Below are 21201 nucleotides of genomic sequence, written 5' to 3' on the forward strand. Positions count from 1 at the left end.
TAAAGGTGAAATAAATAAATAAACATGATTTTTGTAAAGTTCATGCAGTTCACATGTAGGCACAAGTCTGACATTTTTTATCCCCAGAAAACACTTTGAAAGGTGTTGAACAGCAGTGGTCACTGACTTGACAAAAATGGCCAGCTAGGATGCGGCCATTGAGATGAGCACGATGCAAGACTTTGCTCTTACACAGTCACACAGAGAATCTTGGCATGTGCACGGGTACGCTTCATGCTGCTACAACATGCACACTATGGGAACACAACAGCAGAGAAGTTTAGCCTTAAGCTCCAACACTCCTGTTTATTGCGGAAATTGACCCACTACTACCGTTTACTTTGTGCATCTACGTCATCTCGCTGAGTCTACCTTTAAACCTAACCTATGACATGACCCATCCCCTTATGCATTGCTGCCCCATAGTGGCAAGAAGTGACATCCCCCCCAAAACGAAATGTCTCCAAGCCATAAATGTCTCCTGACTCGAACACAAAAACTAAATAATACTAAAATACATGATAGAAAACCTAAATAAAAGCTAGCCAAGTGGACCTGAAAACTAACTGAAGCTGAACTGAATTTCAAATAAAAATCATTAAAATAATAGAAATAGAGGATATAACTAACAAATTACCTTTGCGCTCAATAATGATCATTTAAAAAGAATTGCATAGCATTTTGAAATGTTATACAATCACGAAAAGCACACATGATTGTATAGAGAGAGTGTGAGAGGTTCTCATTACAGCAATTGGCCCCAGTGAAACAGGCAGGCGGAGCAGACACCTTTATTACAGGGATCATGAGGATAATGCACTTTACTGTTTAACAAATTCATGGTTTTATCAGCAAAAACAATTTGACATTTGATTGAGGTGGCCAAATAGAATGTGCAGCTCGCACCAGTGCAACCAATAAAAATGTTTTGCTCGCACAGACAAGGGTGGAAAATGTGACAAAATGGTTGCAGTCTGAAACCCTGTACACTGTGTAGAATAACTACCCTGCTGCACTCAGGCAGTGTGATTAACTCTGAGACCGGCGCTCTGAGTAACCTGTCATGAAGAGAGAACCTCTGCACATGGTGCCGGGCCCAGGGAGAGCAGAGGTCATTTCAACTGGCAGATTATGAACTGACAAGGTGACACGGCCAGAGACTTAAAGAGGGAGAAAATTAACTAATTAACGCCAGAGAGGAGAGAGGGAGAGAGAGGGCTGTCTGGTGGGAGAGGAGGTAGAAAGGAGGAGAGGAGGAGGAGACTGCATAATTGAATTCCACTAGCCTGGCCCTGTCAGCACATAAAGGCTATGCTGCTACTGGTTGACATGCACTCATCCCATCTCAACAGCTAGATATAAAGACATAAATACCATAGAAATCATTTTGAATAAAGAGAGGCTCAAATAGGTTTTAAATAGACTGAGTGTCTCACTTCAAAAGGAGGAGGAAGGGGAGGGAGAAATAGAGGAGGGAGTGAAGGGGCCGGCGGATAGAGAGAGAGGGAGAAGACAGAGCAGGAAAAGAAAGGGATAGTGGGGGAGATAGATCAAAAGAGAGAGAAAAAGATTTAGCGCAACCATCCAAACAAATGTCAGGATAAACTTAGAGAGAGAGATACAGAGAGCTATCTGTGGAATCCATGTTTGGAACACCAACTCAATTATAGAAATGTGTTTTCACTAGTAGCAGACAGAAATAGAGTCATTAGAGAGTAAATCACGTGGTCGTCATCCACGGTTCTGTAGATTGATTATTCTGGCCTGGAGAGGAGACGAGGAGCTCGTAAGACCTGATGATAGAAGACTGTCTCCTCTCCTCTCACAGAGAGACGCTCAACTCTGACAAGGATTCATTAGAATAACCATCACCCTTATTCTCTCCACTTCCTGTTCTCTAGCTTTCTCTGCTTTGTGATCACATTGAAATAGACCAGGAGAAAGGGGTGGATAAGTGGAATTAATAGACCAGGAGAAAGGGTGGATAAGTGGAATTAATAGACCAGGAGAAAGGGGTGGATAAGTGGAATTAATAGACCAGGAGAAAGGGGTGGATAAGTGGAATTAATAGACCAGGAGAAAGGGTGGATAAGTGGAATTAATAGACCAGGAGAAAGGGTGGATAAGTGGAATTAATAGACCAGGAGAAAGGGGTGGATGAGTGGAATTAATAGACCAGGAGAAAGGGTGGATAAGTGGAATTAATAGACCAGGAGAAAGGGTGGATAAGTGGAATTAATAGACCAGGAGAAAGGGGTGGATAAGTGGAATTAATAGACCAGGAGAAAGGGTGGATAAGTGGAATTAATAGACCAGGAGAAAGGGTGGATAAGTGGAATTAATAGACCAGGAGAAAGGGGTGGATAAGTGAAATTAATAGACCAGGAGAAAGGGTGGATAAGTGGAATTAATAGACCAGGAGAAAGGGTGGATAAGTGGAATTAATAGACCAGGAGAAAGGGGTGGATAAGTGGAATTAATAGACCAGGAGAAAGGGTGGATAAGTGGAATTAATAGACCAGGAGAAAGGGTGGATAAATTGTATTAATAGACCAGGAGAAAGGGTGGATAAGTGGAATTAATGGACCAGGAGAAAGGGTGGATAAATGGTATTAATAGACCAGGAGAAAGGGGTGGATAAGTGGAATTAATAGACCAGGAGAAAGGGGTGGATAAGTGGAATTAATAGACCAGGAGAAAGGGTGGATAAATTGTATTAATAGACCAGGAGAAAGGGTGGATAAGTTGAATTAATGGACCAGGAGAAAGGGTGGATAAATGGTATTAATAGACCAGGAGAAAGGGGTGGATAAGTGGAATTAATAGACCAGGAGAAAGGGTGGATAAATGGCATTAATAGACCAGGAGAAAGGGGTGGATAAGTGGAATTAATGGACCAGGAGAAAGGGTGGATAAATGGTATTAATAGACCAGGAGAAGGGGGTGGATACGTAGAATAAATAGACCAGGAGAAAGGGTGGATACGTAGAATAAATAGACCAGGAGAAAGAAGTGGATAAGAGGAATTAAAAGACCAGGAGAATGGGGTGGATAAATGAAATTTAAAAAAATTCTACAATCCCTAGTTCCCATTTCTCATACCGCTCTGTGACTGCATGCGAGTGGTGAAATGCCACATTGTCCCATACAATTACAAGCGTTGGCCAATTTCGCCCCACTGCAACCCTTTCCTCACCTGGTACAACCTTCCATAGAGGTCACCCAGGAATGAAATGAGACGCTCGGTGTTGTACGGCCCAATTAGCGGTTTCTGTAACAGCAATCCATCAGAGGATTTTGCTGCACACATTGTGATGTTGGCACCCCTCTGGCCCGGGACTTCCACTGTGGCTCTTTCCCCAGTCACATTCCTTCCAGCTTCATCCACAAAGATGAATCTCCATGACTCTCTAAAATAAATCCAGAAGGCAACATAAGAGTTAGGCTATTATGGTAGTTTACATTATACCTGAAAACATGCCATTGTGTGCCTCTACCCTGTTTGATTTTTTTCAAAACCAGTTCTGTATTTTATAGTCATCTTACCTGGACATATTGGTTCCTGAGTTGCTTGACTCGGTCAGAGTTCCTCTCAAAGGGTACAGTGTACAACTGCTTCATCCTGACTTGATGTTGTTTCAGTTGTTGTGCTTACATTGTAAATATTTCCAAATGTAATATTGCCTGCCATCACTCTGTCCCGAATCTCTGTGAGTTTTATGCCATTGTTTCTGATGACCATATCAACGATTGCAGTTTCCTGTACAGCAGTGAAAATGCTACCTCTCCCGCCTGTGGGAGGTAACCGTTGGGTCCTAAGCAGAAATGCAAAAACAATTACACACAAGTGGGTTTGGAGGCTTTGCTCAATTTACTTCTGTAATGTGCATTCTACAAGGGCATCTGACTGAACTGCACATCTTACCTGTTGTTTTGCTGGAAATTTCTCACAATAGATGCCACTGTTGAGTGTTGCAGATTTGGATTGCACTCTCAGACCAGCCTCTGTCATTGATAGACCATGATTTATTTCATAATCAATTATAGTCGCCCTAATCTCATCTGAGACTACAGCTCTTGATCTTCCTCTCAGTCTTCTTCCAGCACAGTACTCCTCTCCCAGCCCTCTTCTTCCTCTGTCAGCCACTTCTCTATCTCTGGCTGGGTCCATGTTTACATTAGAGTACAGCATTATTCCTAAAATGTCCCCTTTGTATAGATGGTAATGAAATTGAAAGACTAACACCTGGGTGGGTGTTCAGCTACAATGGGAATCAGCTGTGGTTGGTCTAATTGTTTTGATAGTATTTAATTTTTTAGATTTGGAATATATTTCAATACGGTATTACTATAGAAATGTAGCAAATTGCTGTCTTATTACATTTTGTGTTATGTTAGGTTTAAACTTAAGTTTAACAGTTTTGAAAAGAGTATGTAAACATATGTAAATTGGCCTGTAGGTAAATAGAGTTTTGGTGGTGGTTGTGTCATAGCGAGAAAATCATTCATGAAATTTTGAAAGATGTAGTCATTGAATGCATTTTGTGCCAAAGCAATGAAAAAATATGTGTGATGTGTGTCTAGATTGAATGTGGGAATGTGTGTGTGTGTGTGTGTGTGTGTGTGTGTGTGTGTGTGTGTGTGTGTGTGTGTGTGTGTGTGTGTGTGTGTGTGTGTGTGTGTGTGTGTTTGTATTTGTGCCTGCATCTATGCATATGTCCTCACCTACATCCGCTCTGCTCAGACAGGCTGTATATGGGAGGCATTCAGGGCAGAGACCAGAGGGTCCATCAGCATGGGCAGGTAGGCTATGTCAGACACAGGCACTGTCAGACACAGCCTCACAGGCACCGTCAGACACTGGCACCGTCAGAAACAGGCACCGTCAGACACAGGCACCGTCAGACACAGGCACCGTCAGAAACAGGCACCGTCAGACACAGGCACCGTCAGACACAGGCACCGTCAGACACAGCCTCACAGGCACCGTCAGAAACAGGCACCGTCAGACACAGGCACCGTCAGAAACAGGCACCGTCAGACACAGCCTCACAGGCACCGTCAGACACACGCACCGTCAGACACAGCCTCACAGGCACCGTCAGACACAGGCAACGTCAGATACAGCCTCGCAGGCACCGTCAGACACAGCCTCACAGGCACCGTCAGACACAGCCTCACAGGCATGGTCAGACACAGCCTCACAGGCACGGTCAGAAACACGCACCGTCAGACACAGGCACCGTCAGACACAGCCTCACAGGCACGGTCAGACACAGGCACCGTCAGACACAGGCACCGTCAGACACAGCCTCACAGGCACCGTCAGAAACAGGCACCGTCAGACACAGGCACCGTCAGACACAGCCTCACAGGCACGGTCAGACACAGGTACCGTCAGACACAGGCACCGTCAGACACAGGCACCGTCAGACACAGGTACCGTCAGACACAGGCACCGTCAGACACAGGCACCGTCAGACACAGGTACCGTCGGACATAGGCACCGTCAGACACAGGCACCGTCAGACACAGGCACCGTCAGACACAGGCACCGTCAGACACAGCCTCACAGGCACTGTCAGACACAGCCTCACAGGCACTGTCAGACACAGCCTCACAGGCACCGTCAGACACACGTCAGACACAGGCAACACCCATCTCTGACTGGGGCTTGCACTTCTTGAACATGGTGGCGAGCTGGTAGGAAGCAATGGTGTGGAACTTCAGCACCAACACCTTGAGGAAGAAGAGATGTAGAGATCGAAGATTTAGTGAGGTCGATGTCTTTATAATCATGAAAGGAACAGATTCTCCTTACATGGGGAACCTAGAGATAGTAGAGAGGCCAAGGGTCGATTTGTGATTGGGCACAACATTGCCCATTATGACGTCCCTTCCCATCTGTCATTACTTATTCTCCTTATCAGTGTGTCCCGTGCGTTGTCGTTCTCCTGTTCACTCTTGGAGCGGATGCAATCGACCAGGTTAAACAGCAGTTTTCAGGACATGGTCTGGATGCTACTGGGAAGAAACTCGTCATCTATGTTCTTGGCAAACAGCCAGACACAGGTCTGTGAGGGGCAGCGTGCTGTAGGCCAGGGGTCTGTGGGATGAGAGAAGGGGAATGTTTAGGTCAATAAGGGAGTGAGGAAGAGAGCTCATCCCTATCAAACAGAAGGTTACATTTTACATGACATTATCTGGAGTGGGGAGAAGGAAAACAGTCATATCACTAGCACCCATGTAGACCAGAGGTCTGGAGGGATGGGGGATAAAGGGGAGAAGGAAAACAGTCATATCACTAGCACCCATGTAGACCAAAGGTCTGGAGGGATGGGGGATAAAGGGGAGAAGGGACAGGTTAAAGGTTATAGGAGTTCACAACTATCAAATGAAACATATTTTACCTAACATCTCAGCCATTTAGCAGACACTAAATGCTCTTATCAGGAGTGTCTTAAAATCAGTGCATGATGGTGCCTGAGCTTTTAAGAGCCCTTTTCATTTCTTATACTCCACCATCAGCCTAGAAACTGTGATTGATTTGCTCTTTGAGATTCCAGTTGAGTGAATATAAGTCACTTTTTACCGAATAGGTAAGGTGGAGGCTTCAAAATGAGTCTGAAAGCACCAGGGTTCTAAAAGGCTGTCTGCTTGTTCAACAACCAACTTGACAGATCTTAAAGAATTTTTAAAAAGAATGTGCTAATATTGTACAATCCAGGTGTGCAAAGCTCTTAGAGACTTACCCAGAAAGACTCACAGCTGTAATCACTGCCATATGTGACTCTAACATGTACTGACTCAGGGGTGTGAATACTTATGTAAATGAGATATTTCTGTATTTCATTTTCAATACATTTGCAAACATTTTCCAAAAACATGTTTTCACGTTGTCATTATGGGGTAGTGTGTAGATTGGTTATAAAAAAAATTATGTAATCCATTCTGTATTCAGGCTGTAACACAACAACATGTGGAATAAGTCAAGGGGTATGAATACTTTCTGAAGGCACTGTAGATGTTCGTAAGAGTATGACCTTTCCATAGAGGGGTCATAATAGTTTCCAGGTCTGCGTTTTTCCCAGTTTGTTCAGGCGCCGCACACACAGACAGGGGCATTCGGGTCGGCCCTTTAGAAAGTTGCTGCAAATACAAATGAGTGACGCATTCCATTGTCTTATAATAAACTTGGGAAAATAATACATTTTCAATACATTTAGTTTATTCCTAGCTAAGGTCTATACATTTTTTATATTGTGGGATTCTGTTTTAATTACTGGATTTAATCAAATCAAAGTTTATTGGTCGCTTACACAGTTTGGCAGATGTTATAGCATGTTACTAGCTCTAAACAATGCTCATGTTACTAGATCTTAACAATGCTCATGTTACTAGCTCTTAACAATGCTCATGTTACTAGCTCTTATAGCCTTTTATAGTTCTTATAACCTTTAGCCGTACCCTTATCCTACTCCTCCTCTGTTCCTCTGGTGATGTAGAAGTTAATCCAGGCCCTGCAGTGCCTAGCGCCACTCCTATTCCCCAGGTGCTCTCATTTGTTGACTTCTGTAACCGTAAAAGCCTTGGTTTCATGCATGTTAACATTAGAAGCCTCCTCCCTAAGTTTGTTTTATTCGCTGCTTTAGCACACTCTGCCAACCCGGATGTCCTAGCCGTGTCTGAATCCTGGCTTTGGAAGACCACCAAAAACCCTGAAATTTCCATCCCTAACTATAACATTTTCCGACAAGATAGAACTGCCAAAGGCAGTTGCAATCTACTGCAGAGATAGACTGCAGAGTTATTTCTGTCCTACTATCCAGGTCTGTACCCAAACAATTCGAGTTTCTACTTTTAAAAATCCACCTTTCCAGAAACAAGTTTCTCACCGTTGCCGCTTGCTATATTCCACCCTCTGCCCCCAGCTGTGCCCTGGACACCATATGTGAATTGATTGCCCCCCCATCTATCTTCAGAGCTTGTGCTGCTAGGTGACCTAAACCCCGGCCATCTTGCAATCCAAGCTTGATGCCCTCAATCTCACACAAATTATCAATGAACCTTCCAGGTACAACCTCAAATCCATAAACACGGGCACCCTCATAGATATCATCCTAACCAACCTGCCCTCCAAATACACCTCTGCTGTCTTCAACCAAGATCTCAGCGATCACTGCCTCATTGCCTGCATACGTAATGGGTCTGCGGTCAAACGACCACCCCTCATCAATGTCAAACGCTCCCTAAAACACTTCAGCGAGCAGGCCTTTCTAATTGCCTGGTCCCTCATCGCATCAGTAGAGGGTGCCTGGTTATTCTTTAAATTTCCTTCCTCACCATCTTAAAAAGCATGTTCCATTCAAAAAATGTACAACCAGGAACAGATATAAACCTTTCTTCACTCCAGACCTGACTGCCCTGGACCAGCACAAAAACATCCTGTGGGGTACTGAATTAGCATCGAATAGCCCCCTCAATATGCAACTTTTCAGGGACGTTAGGAACCAATATACACAGTCGATTAGGAAAGCTAAGGCCAGCTTTTTCAAACAGAAATGTGCATCCTGTAGCACAAACTCCAAAAAGTTCTGGGACACTGTAAAGTCCATGGAGAATAAGAGCACCTCCTCCCAGCTGCCCACCGCTCTGAGGCAAGGAAACAATGTCACCACCGATAAATCCACTATAATTGAGAATTTCAATAAGCATTTTTCTATGGCTGGCCATGCTTTCCACCTGGCTACCCCTACCCCGGGTAACAGCCCTGCACCCCCCACAGCAACTCACCCAAGCCTCCCCATTTCTCCTTCACCCAAATCCAGATAGCTGATGTTCTGAAAGAGCTGCAAAATCGAGACCACTACAAATCATCCGGGCTAGACAATCTGGACCCTCTCTTTCCAAAATTATCTGCCGAAATTGTTGCAATCCCTATTACTATCCTGTTCAACCTCTCTTTTGTATCGTCTGAGATTCCCAAAGATTGGAAAGCTGCCACGGTCATCCCCCTCTTCAAAGGGGGAGACACTCTTGACCCAAACTGCTACAGACCTATATCATCCTACCCTGCCTTTCTAAGGTCTTCGAAAGCCAAGTTAACAAACAGATTACAAAGTCGTGCTATAAATTCACAGACAACACAAAGATTCCTTGATGTCCTTCCAGATTCCCTATGTCTACCCAAGGACGCCAGAGGACAAAAATCAGTTAACCACCTAACTGAGGAACTCAATTTAACCTTGCGCAATACCCTAGATGCAGTTGCACCCCTAAAAATGTAAAGATAAGAAACTAGCTCCCTGGTACACAAAAAATACCCGAGCTCTGAAGCAAGCTTCCAGAAAATTGGAACGGAAATGGCGCGACACCAAACTGGAAGTCTTCCGACTAGCTTGGAAAGACAGTACTGTGCAGTACCGATGAGCCCTTACTGCTGCTCGATCATCCTATTTTTCTAACTTAATTCAGGAAAATAAGAACAATCCGAAATTCCTTATTGATACTGTCGCAAAGCTAACTAAAAAGCAGCATTCCCCAAGAGAGGATGACTTTCACTTTAGCAGTGATAAATTCATGAACTTCTTTGAGGAAAAGATTATGATTATTAGAAAGCAAATTACGGACTCCTCTTTAAATCTGCGTATTCCTTCAAAGCTCAGTTGTCCTGAGTCTGCACAACTCTGCCAGGACCTAGGATCAAGAGAGACGCTCAAGTGTTTTAGTACTATATCTCTTGACACAATGATGAAAATAATCATGGCCTCTAAACCTTCAAGCTGCATACTGGACCCTATTCCAACTAAACTACTGAAAGAGCTGCTTCCTGTGCTTGGCCCTCCTATGTTGAACATAATAAACGGCTCTCTATCCACCGGATGTGTACCAAACTCACTAAAAGTGGCAGTAATAAAACCTCTCTTGAAAAAGCCAAACCTTGACCCAGAAAATATAAAAAACTATCGGCCTATATCGAATCTTCCATTCCTCTCAAAAAAATTTGAAAAGGCTGTTGCGCTGCAACTCACTGCCTTCCTGAAGACAAACAATGTATACGAAATGCTTCAGTCTGGTTTTAGACCCCATCATAGCACTGAGACGGCACTTGTGATGGTGGTAAATTACATTTTAAATTTCGGTGTTCCTCAAGGTTCCGTTTTAGGACCACTATTGTTTTCACTATATATTTTACCTCTTGGGGATGTTATTCGAAAACATAATGTTAACTTTCACTGCTATGCGGATGACACACAGCTGTACATTTCAATGAAACATGGTGAAGCCCCAAAATTGCCCTTGCTAGAAGAATGTGTTTCAGACATAAGGAAGTGAATGGCTGCAAACTTTCTACTTTTAAACTCGGACAAAACAGAGATGCTTGTTCTAGGTCCCAAGAAACAAAGAGATCTTCTGTTGAATCTGACAATTAATCTTAATGGTTGTACAGTCGTCTCAAATAAAACTATGAAGGACCTCGGCGTTACTCTGGACCCTGATCTCTCTTTTGAAGAACATATCAAGACCATTTCAAGGACAGCTTTTTTCCATCTATGTAACATTGCAAAAATCAGAAACTTTCTGTCCAAAACTGATGCAGAAAAATGTATCCAAGCTTTTGTCACTTCTAGGTTAGACTACTGCAATGCACTAAATAAACTTCAGTTAGTGCTAAATACGGCTCCGAGAATCCTGACTAGAACCAAAAGAAATTATCATATTACTCCAGTGCTAGCCTCTCTACACTGGCTTCCTGTCAAAGCAAGGGCTGATTTCAAGGTTTTACTGCTAACCTACAAAGCATTACATGGGCTTGCTCCTACCTATCTCTCTGATTTGGTCCTGCAGTACATACCTACACGTACGCTACGGTCACAAGACGCAGGCCACCTAATTGTCCCTAGAATTTCTAAGCAAACAGCTGGAGGCAGGGCTTTCTCCTATAGAGCTCCATTTTTATGGAACGGTCTGCCTACCCATGTCAGAGACGCAAACTCGGTCTCAACCTTTAAGTATTTACTGAAGACTCATCTCTTCAGTGGGTCATATGATTGAGTGTAGTCTGGCCCAGGAGTGGGAAGGTGAACGGAAAGGCTCTGGAGCAACGAACCGCCCTTGCTGTCTCTGCCTGGCCAGTTCCCCTCTTTCCACTGGGATTCTCTGCCTATAACCCTATTACAGGGGCTGAGTCACTGGCTTACTGGGGCTCTCTCATGCAATCCCTGGAGGGGGTGAGTCACCTGAGTGGGTTGATTCACTGATGTGGTCATCCTGTCTGGGTTGGCGCCCCGCCCCCCCCCCCGTGCTGTGGCGGAGGTCTTTGTGGGCTATACTCAGCCTTGTCTCAGGATGGTAAGTTGGTGGTTGAAAATATCCCTCTAGCGGTGTGGGGGCTGTGCTTTGGCAAAGTGGGTGGGGTTATATCCTTCCTGTTTGGCCCTGTCCGGGGCTATCCTCGGATGGGGCCACAGTGTCTCCTGACCCCTCCTGTCTCAGCCTCCAGTATTTATGCTGCAGTAGTTTATGTGTCGGGGGGCTAGGGTCAGTTTGTTATATCTGGAGTACTTCTCCTGTCCTATTCGGTGTCCTGTGTGAATCTAAGTGTGCGTTCTCTAATTCTCTCCTTCTCTCTTTCTTTCTCTCTCTCGGAGGACCTGAGCCCTAGGACCATGCCCCAGGACTACCTGACATGATGACTCCTTGCTGTCCCCAGTCCACCTGGCCGTGCTGCTGCTCCAGTTTCAACTGACCTGAGCCCTAGGACCATGCCCCAGGACTACCTGACATGATGACTCCTTGCTGTCCCCAGTCCACCTGACCGTGCTGCTGCTCCAGTTTCAACTCTTCTGCCTTATTATTATTCGACCATGCTGGTCATTTATGAACATTTGAACATCTTGGCCATGTTCTGTTATAATCTCCACCCGGCACAGCCAGAAGAGGACTGGCCACCCCACATAGCCTGGTTCCTCTCTAGGTTTCTTCCTAGGTTTTGGCCTTTCTAGGGAGTTTTTCCTAGCCACCGTGCTTCTACACCTTGCTGTTCGGGGTTTTAGGCTGGGTTTCTGTACAGCACTTTGAGATATCAGCTGATGTACGAAGGGCTATATAAATAAATTTGATTTGATTTGATTTGATTACCGACCATTTGGAATCCCACCATACCTTCTCCGCTATGCAATCTGGTTTCAGAGCTGGTCATTGGTGCACCTCAGCCACGCTCAAGGTCCTAAACGATATTATGACTGCCATCGATAAGAGACAATACTGTTCAGCCATGTTCATCGACCTGGCCAAGTTACTAGCTCTTAACAATGCTTATGTTACTAGCTCTTAACATTGACTTCAATAAATCTTCAATCTCTACATTTTCTTCCTCGAGGCGTTGGTGCTGAAGATCCACACCATCACTCGCTACCAGCTCGCCACCATCTTCAAGAAGTGCAAGAGAAACAGACCTCAACTGGCAGCTTCATTAAATAGTACCCACAAAACACCAATCTCAACGTCAACAGTGAAGAGGCGACTCCTGGATGCTACCATGGATACCATGGACATATAACCACGTTGATTTATGAATAGCAAAGTGATTTGGACTTCGACTTTATTCAGTCAGTTTGACAGCTTTTATAAACTAGTCAACACTTGCTGTTCAGTTGTCAATCAAAGCACAGTAAACACTTAATACCCTACCTGCACCACGACTGTGTGGCTGGCTATGTAAAACACATGTAAAGAAATTTGACTGCAACCAAACACAGGGCACATAAATTGTACCTGGAGGCGGGACAACCAGAGAGAACGAGAGAGTGCAAGGGAGAGAGAGCAAGGGAGAGAACACATGGGAGAGAGCACATGAATGCTAAAACCTGTTGTGACTAGGGGGCAGTATTTTCATTTTTGGAAGAAAAAAACTTTCCCGTAGTAAACGGGATATTTTGTCAGGACAACATGCTAGAATATGCATATAATTGACAGCTTAGGATAGAAAACACTCTAACGTTTCCAAAACTGTAAAAATATTGTCTGTGAGTATAACAGAACTGATGTTGCAGGCGAAAGCCTGAGAAATATCCAATCCGGAAGTGCCCCATGTTTTGAAAGCGCCGCGTTCCAATGAGTCCCTATTGAGCAGTGAATGGGCTATCAACCAGATTACTCTTTCTCCGTATCCCTGAAGGTGTCTACAGCATTGTGACGTAGTTTTATGCATTTATGTTGAAGAATACCCGTAAGCGGCTACATTGCGCAAGTGGTCACCTGATGCTGCCAGAGAGATTCTCACGTAAAATACAGAGGTAGCCATTACTCCAATCGGTCCTACTGAAAAACGAGTTGTCCCGATGGATATATTATCAAATAGATAGTTGAAAAACACCTTGAGGATTGATTATAAACAACGTTTGCCATGTTTCTGTCGATATTATGGAGCTAATTTGGAATATTTTTCGCCGTTTTCGTGATTGCAATTTCCGGGTGATTTCTCAGCCAAACGTGAAGAACAAACGGAGCTATTTCGCCTACAAAAATAATATTTTGGGAAAAAAGGAACATTTGCTATCTAACTGGGAGTCTCGTGAGTGAAAACATCCGAAGCTCATCAAAGGTAAACGATTAAATTTGATTGCTTTTCTGATTTCCTCGACCAAGTTACCTGCTGCTAGCTGGACAAAATGCTATGCTAGGCTATCGATAAATTTACACAAATGCCTGTCTAGCTTTGGCTGTAAAGCATATTTTGAAAATCTGAGATGACAGGGTGATTAACAAAAGGCTAAGCTGTGTCTCAATATATTTAATTTGTGATTTTCATGAATAGGAATATTTTCTAGGGATATTCATGTCTGTTGCGTTATGCTAATTAGTGTCAGGCGATGATTATGCTCCCGCATGCGGGATGGGGAGTCACTAGAGGTTTTAATGCACCTGAAAGATACTAATATGGCTGCCACCAATAGAGATGCCAAGTCTGATAGCTGTGGCTTGTTTCACAAGGAGACTAATGAAGATGAAGGCGTTTTGATGAGAGGGGCAGGTCGGCAGCATGGGGAGGAGGAGGAGGAGAGGAGGGGCAGGTCGGCAGCACAGGGAGGAGGATGGGGAGAGAAGGGGCAGGTTGGCAGCATAGGGAGAAGGAGGAGGAGAGGAGATGTAGGAGGGAGGAGAAGGTTAAGGTGAGGAGGTATAGGACGGAAGAGGGGAGGGGTTTTAGGGCTACCTGTTAGGTGGTGTAGCCAGTAAGTCCATTCAAGGGATGAACTCTGCAACACAGGATGAAAATCTAGTGTCAGAATCTGAGTGTGTGAGTCTGCATCCATATGTGCATGCCTGTGTGTGTGTTTGCGTCCATCAGTGTGTGTCCTTCGGTTAGTGTCAATACGTACGGCTGCGCAGGTCTTTGGTGAGGATGTGTTTGGCAGCGATGAGCAGCTCCTTGTGGAGGTGGGCCGTCTCAGAGGGACAGCTGGTCAGCAGCTGCAGCATGCCCTTCACCATCTGCTGAGAGTATTTCCCTACCAGGTCCTGGTCAGAAACACACACAGAGAGAGAGAGAGACAGAGACACAGAGAGACACACGTATTGCAATGCAGTTCAGAAAATATGATTTCATGTACATGGAATTAATTATTCTGTGTGCCAGGTAAATGCAATACAAGACAGAAAACTGAATAAGAAATTTAACCCAGACATAAAAAGCACAACATGGATATATGTACCTGGTAGATGCAGATGATGCAGGCCAGAAGGACAGGGTGTTGATCCAAGCAGGGGTAAAGTCAGCATACATCTCTCTGTTATACAGCTTGCGTTGCCTGAAAGTTACGTTAGGGTTTAGAATAACTCTTTATAGACGAAGCAAACTATTTTACTGTTCAAGTCAAAATTATTTATGCTTCAATACAATTTCATATTCTTTGTGGTTATTTAGCAAAAAGGTGATTGTATGATTGTCTGCAGGAGGGAATTAACACACACACATGCATACAGGTGTCTTACCTGGCCAGAGGAGAAACCTGCAGCATCATAGTGTTCATGATGAGGGGGACAATCTCAGACACCATGTTATGGATGTTCAGTTCGTACATCTGGTACATGAGCACCACTATGATGGGCAGCTTAGCCAGGACCTTGATGGACAGGGACCCCGGGGGATGATGGTGTGCTGGAGGAACAGACACAGACAGATGATCAGGAAAAGACAAGGGCAATGCCAGCCTAAATTTAGGAAGGGTCCAACAGTACGGAACATTCAGATAGAAATATACTGTATGGACCAGACATGATTCTACGTCATCCATGATTCAATGATGAATCACATCAACTCTCTGCCTTAGGGAGCACACACACTGCATCAAATGTCGATCTGCCATTCATCTGTGGTTTGTTCACAGTTTGTTTGGTGCTGTGTTTTAGGGACCACACAACCGTGGGTGTCTGACTGACAATATTTTCACGCGATTCTACATGTAGAATAATTTTGCAAATTACGGCTGGCACGCTGAACAGAGGTTCTAAGTACTCTCGGCCTGCAAACGCTACCGGTGTGTCCATGCCTTTTCTACCTGGAAAACGTTCCTGGTCTGAGATTCTTTGCCAGTGCTTCTACACCACCCAGTGGTAATAAGAGTTCCAGAAAGATGATAGAAGTTACCTGGACAGGTCTACTCACCGTGCGTGTTTCACTGTCCTCCCTGTGTGGTCTTCACCAACACTGAGGTGATCATGCCCACCATCTCAGGAGAAGGCATTATGTTCTCAGCTATCACCTGGGGGTTCTCAAAGTACCGAGCCTGGCAGAGGAGAGAGAGAGATCCGAAAGAGAGACAGGAGGGGAAAGCGAGAGCGAGGGAGGTGGAATGTGTTAGACAGCAGGATGGGAAAGGTGGCAAAATAGAGGCATGAGAACATGATTCAGAGACCCAAACATTTCCCAGCTCCCACAAGCTCAATAATCCACCTGCTGTTCAGTAGTCTTACCACTACTGTAGGTAGATCCTTATAGATCTGCTTCACAAAGTCCAGAAAGTGATGAATTTGAATAGAGGATGAAAGCAGACCGTTAATACCACTGCTCAGCATCAAGACATGGGGTCCATCTCAATGAATCTTTGCTCGATTCCTCACATCCTCTCTCCCTGCTTTCTTCTAATAACACATTGAAGAAGTGGGTCTGATGGGAGTGTCCATGGACCTACTTTCTCATTGCGATGAATCATGGAAAGAGGAATTGAGATAGAGCCAAAGCAAAACACTGGAGACGGGTCTTCTGTTCATCATCAACACAAAGTGAGAGTGGAGAATAGTAAGATCTTAGGTCTCATCTGTTGAGAGATCTGTGGACGGAACTGCTTGTGCGGTTCAATGATGATACGCAAGCATATCAAAACGTTCTCTTCGCCCGCAATCTGAAAACAAACAATGTGCGATGCAAAGAAAACTCTGAGTTCAGGTTAGGGACAGATAATTACTTAGGTGTTCATCAGTCGGGATCCGGTGGATGATCTCCAGCACCAGCTTCCTCAGTTGCTGTTTTAAAGTAATACAAGGTGGCTCGGACTCTTGTGTATTCAATGTGTGCATGTTTAAATTGCATCTGTGCCTATTCAAATAAACTATTGAAATTATAACATTTCCTCCTACCTGTGTGGGTTTCTCCTGCAGAAACTGCACCTCTCTGTCCTGGAGGAAGGTAAGGAAGTGAGGGATGATGTGTTCCAGGAAGGTGGAGTACTGTGGTGATGATGTCACATTCTGAAAGAGAAGAAGAAATCAAATCAAATCAAATGTATTTATATAGCCCTTCGTACATCAGCTGATATCTCAAAGTGCTGTACAGAAACCCAGCTTAAAACCCCAAACAGCAAGCAATGCAGGCGTAGAAGCACGGTGGCTAGGAAAAACTCCCTAGAAAGGCCAAAACCTAGGAAGAAACCTAGAGAGGAACCAGGCTATGTGGGGTGGCCAGTCCTCTTCTGGCTGTGCCGGGTGGAGATTATAACAGAACATGGCCAAGATGTTCAAATGTTCATAAATGACCAGCATGGTCCAATAATAATAATCACAGTAGTTGTCGAGGGTGCAGCAAGTCAGCACCTCAGGAGTAAATGTCAGTTGGCATTTCATAGCCGATCATTAAGAGTATCTCTACTGCTCCTGCGGTCTCTAGAGAGTTGAAAACAGCAGGTCTGGGACAGGTAGCATGTCCGGTGAACAGGTCAGGGTTCCATAGCCGCAGGCAGAACAGTTGAAACTGGAGCAGCAGCACGGCCAGGTGGACTGGGGACAGCAAGGAGTCATCATGCCAGGTAGTCCTGAGGCATGGTCCTAGGGCTCAGGTCCTCCGAGAGAGAGAGAGTGAAAGAAAGAGAGAATTAGAGAGAGCATACTTAAATTCACACAGGACACCAGATAAGACAGGATAAGTACTCCAGATATAACAAACTGACCCTAGCCCCCTGATGCATAAACTACTGCAGCATAAATACTGGAGGCTGAGACAGGAGAGGTCAGGAGTCACTGTGGCCCCATCCGATGATACCCCTGGACAGGGCCAAACAGGAAGGATATAACCCCACCCACTTTGCCAAAGCACAGCCCCCACACCACTTGAGGGATATCTTCAACCACCAACTTACCATCCTGAGACAAGGCCGAGTATAGCCCACAAAGATCTCCGCCACGGCACAACGCAAGGGGGGGCGCCAACCCAGATAGGAAGATCACGTCAGTGACTCAACCCACTCAGGTGACGCACCCCTCCTAGGGACAGCATGAAAGAGCACCAGTAAGCCAGTGACTCAACCCCTGTAATAGGGTTAGAGGCAGAGAATCCCAGTGGAGAGAGTACAAATACAAAACAGCATTATTTTGAGATCCACCCCTGTAAACATAATTTGCCTGATGACCCGCAAGTGGAGAAAGAGCTTGTCATTTCATACAAGGTGTCACGTTCTGACCTTAGTTCCTTTGTTTTGTCTTTTGTTTTGGTATGGTCAGGGCGTGAGTTGGGTGGGTTGTCTATGTGAGTTTGTCTATGATTTTCTATTTCTGTGTTTGGCCTGGTATGGTTCTCAATCAGAGGCAGCTGTCAATCGTTGTCCCTGATTGAGAACCATATTTAGGTAGCCTGTTTTGTATTGTGCGTTGTGGGTGATTGTTCCTGTTTCTGTTTGTCGGTTTATTGTTATTTGTTCGTTGTTAAAGTATTATATTAAAATGGATAATCATTACGCTGCATTCACCTCTCTTTCCCCAGACGACAAGCGTTACACAAGGGCATTTTTGTCAACGTTCATCCTCCTTGCCGCCTCTCCTCGAATACCTTTGACCTTTTTCAAAAGGAGGCGAGAGAGGGCAGAAAAGAGAGGAGAGAGGACACAGGAGTTGAGCAAATCTAATTGAGAAAAGGCCGCTAGAAGCCAAAAGGATACTCTTGTTCATCCTCTGCTGAACTACATTACCAGTCCAAAGTTTGGACACACCTACTCATTCAGCGTTTTTCTGTATTTGTACTATTTTCTACATTGTATAATTTTATTTTACCTTTATTTAACTAGGCAAGTCAGTTAAGAACAAGTTCTTATTTTCAATGACGGCCTAGGAACAGTGGGTTAACTTCTTTGTTCAGGGGCAGAACGACAGATTTGTACCTAGTCGGCTCAGGGATTCGATTGTGTAATCTTTGGGTTACTCGTCCAACGCTCTAACCACTAGGCTACCTGCCGCCCCAAGAATAATAGGGAAGACATCAAAACTATGAAATAACACATATGGAATCATGTAGTAACCAAAAAAGGGTTAAACAGCTTGATGAGGTAGTCACCTGGAATGTATTTCAATTAACAGGTGTGCCTTGTTAAAAGTTCATTTGTGGAATTTCTTTCCTTCTTAATGCGTTTGAACCATTCATTTGTGTTGTGACAAGGTAGGGGTGGTATACAGAAGATAGCCCTACTTGGCAAAAGACTAAAAGTCCATATTATGGCAAGAACGGCTCAAATAAGCAAAGAGAAACAACAGTCCATCATAACTTTAAGCCATTAAGGTCAGTCAATCAAGAACTTTGAAAGTTTCTTCAAGTGCAGTTGCAAAAACCATCAAGCGCTTTGATGAAACTGGCTCTCATGATGACCGCCACAGGAAAAAAAGACACAGAGTTACCTCTGCTGCAGGATAAGTTCATTAAAGTTGCCAGCTTCAGAAATTGCAGCCCAAATAAATGACTCACATAGTTCAAGTAACTGACACATCTCAACCAACTGTTCAGAGGAGCCTGCGTGAATCAAGCCTTCATGGTTGAATTAGTGCTGGAAGATATGGCTAAAACATTATATCATTAATATTACCTCAGAATTTCTCCCCAAGAACGGTGATTTTGACGGTGACAACCTGCTGATTACCTGCTGCTTCAGAGGACCGAAAAGCCTTGAAAGAGAACACTATTTCTTTACCATATATTTGTCTTTATATAAGAAAATATTGTTAAATAGGAATAAATAATTTAAGCTGTTTTTAGATGGATTTTATATTGACATTGCTAGCTACTTATTTACCTCAGCCAGGCAGTTTTATTTAGCTAACATTATCTAAGTTAGCTAGCTAACTCTTATTGTAGCAGCTTTCTGTTTGTATCTAGCTCCCACTTTAATGGCACCCCTCGACAACATTTTATTTTATCTTTCCAACCAGGTAAAGTACTATGAAGCCACCACTGATCTTGACAAGAGGCAAAACACTTGAAGGGGGTCAGAAATTCACAATTCAGGGTAGTGCTGGGCGATATGGTCATGGTATTTTTTTTTAAATGGATGGTATGACAGTATTTGACGGTATTTTTAGTTTTTAAATAATAAAAGTTGTACATTTGCTTTATGAGTAGTGAATGATCCTAGAGTGGCAACACATACATTCTAAGTGTTTTCAATGAGTCTTTCTCCATTCTGATTGTTTTATACTGTTCAATTCAACTTCAACCAAAACAAATTTCAGCACTTTTATCATTTCTGCATTTACTGCACTCAATTGCAGTGGTGGAAAAAGTACCCAATTGTCATACTTGAGTAAAAGTAAAGATACGTTAATAGAAAATGACTGAAGTAAAAGTCACCCAGTAAAATACTACCTGAGTAAAAGTCTAAAATTATTTGGTTTTAAATATACTTTAGTATTGAAAGTAAATGTAATTGATCAAATGTACTTAAGTATCAAAAGTAAAAGTATAAATAATTTCAAATTCCTTATATTAAGCAAACCAGATGGAACCATTTTCTTTCTTTTTTAAATTTACGGATAGCCAGGTGCACACTCCAACACTCAGATATGATTTACAAACAAAGCATTTGCGTTTAGTGAGTCCTCCAGATCAGAGGCAGTAGATGACCAGGGATTTTCTCTTGACAAGTGTGTGAATTGGACCATTTTCCTGTCCTGCTCAGCATTCAAAATGTAACGAGTACTTTTAGGTGTCAGGGAAAATGTTTTGTGTAAAAGGTACAGTATTTTCTTTAGGAATGAAGTGAAGTAAAAGTTGTCAAAAATAGTAAAGTAAAGTACAGATACCAAATTAAAGGACTTAAGTAAATATACGTTGAAGTACTTTACACCACTGCTCAATTGAGATCATTTCCACATGTAGGGCTGCATGATATAGGCAAATAATCTAGGACGTATTTTTAAGCAAATGTTGCAATTGCGATTTGACTTGCGAATTATAGCAAAACTGTTGGAATCTTGGAAATAGAATGACTATTCTAATTATATAGTTAGAATATAATAGTGGGCACTTTGAATACAGTGTTGTTTGAGATGACAACAAATTAAAATGCCAGGGAGGTGTTATTGTGACAGGGTAGGTACTAAAGTGTTGATACGTGTTTCCTAGGGGACCCTATAAGCGTTGGCTACATTGCATGTTTTCTCTTAGTTACATCATGTAACGTAAACTCGTACATCGCCTTGGTCCATACAATTGCCCTTATTTTAGCGCCCCAAAAACGTAATACTTCCAGATCAACTGTAATATCAATACCATTGTAAAGCACAATTTCTCCCCTTTCCAACATAATCAATTACATGACCTAAACGCTGCCCTTTTCTGCATAATTCAAGCAGGCAGTGAGCCCCGTCGGGTCTTTTTAAAAATGGCGGGTGGGGACGCAAAACTAATGCGTGATAGTGAGAAGGAGAGATGTTGTGTGGGAA

General features: G+C 43.6%; 1 pseudogene; it reads right to left on the bottom strand.

Moving 5' to 3' along the window:
* Positions 1-20951, bottom strand: part of LOC139381285 (transformation/transcription domain-associated protein-like) — a 188171-nt pseudogene extending 167220 nt beyond the window's left edge.
* Positions 20952-21201: the final 250 nt, after the last annotated feature.

This window comes from Oncorhynchus clarkii, chromosome 23 (genome assembly GCF_045791955.1).
Source record: "Oncorhynchus clarkii lewisi isolate Uvic-CL-2024 chromosome 23, UVic_Ocla_1.0, whole genome shotgun sequence".
Taxonomy (NCBI): Eukaryota; Metazoa; Chordata; class Actinopteri; order Salmoniformes; family Salmonidae; genus Oncorhynchus; species Oncorhynchus clarkii.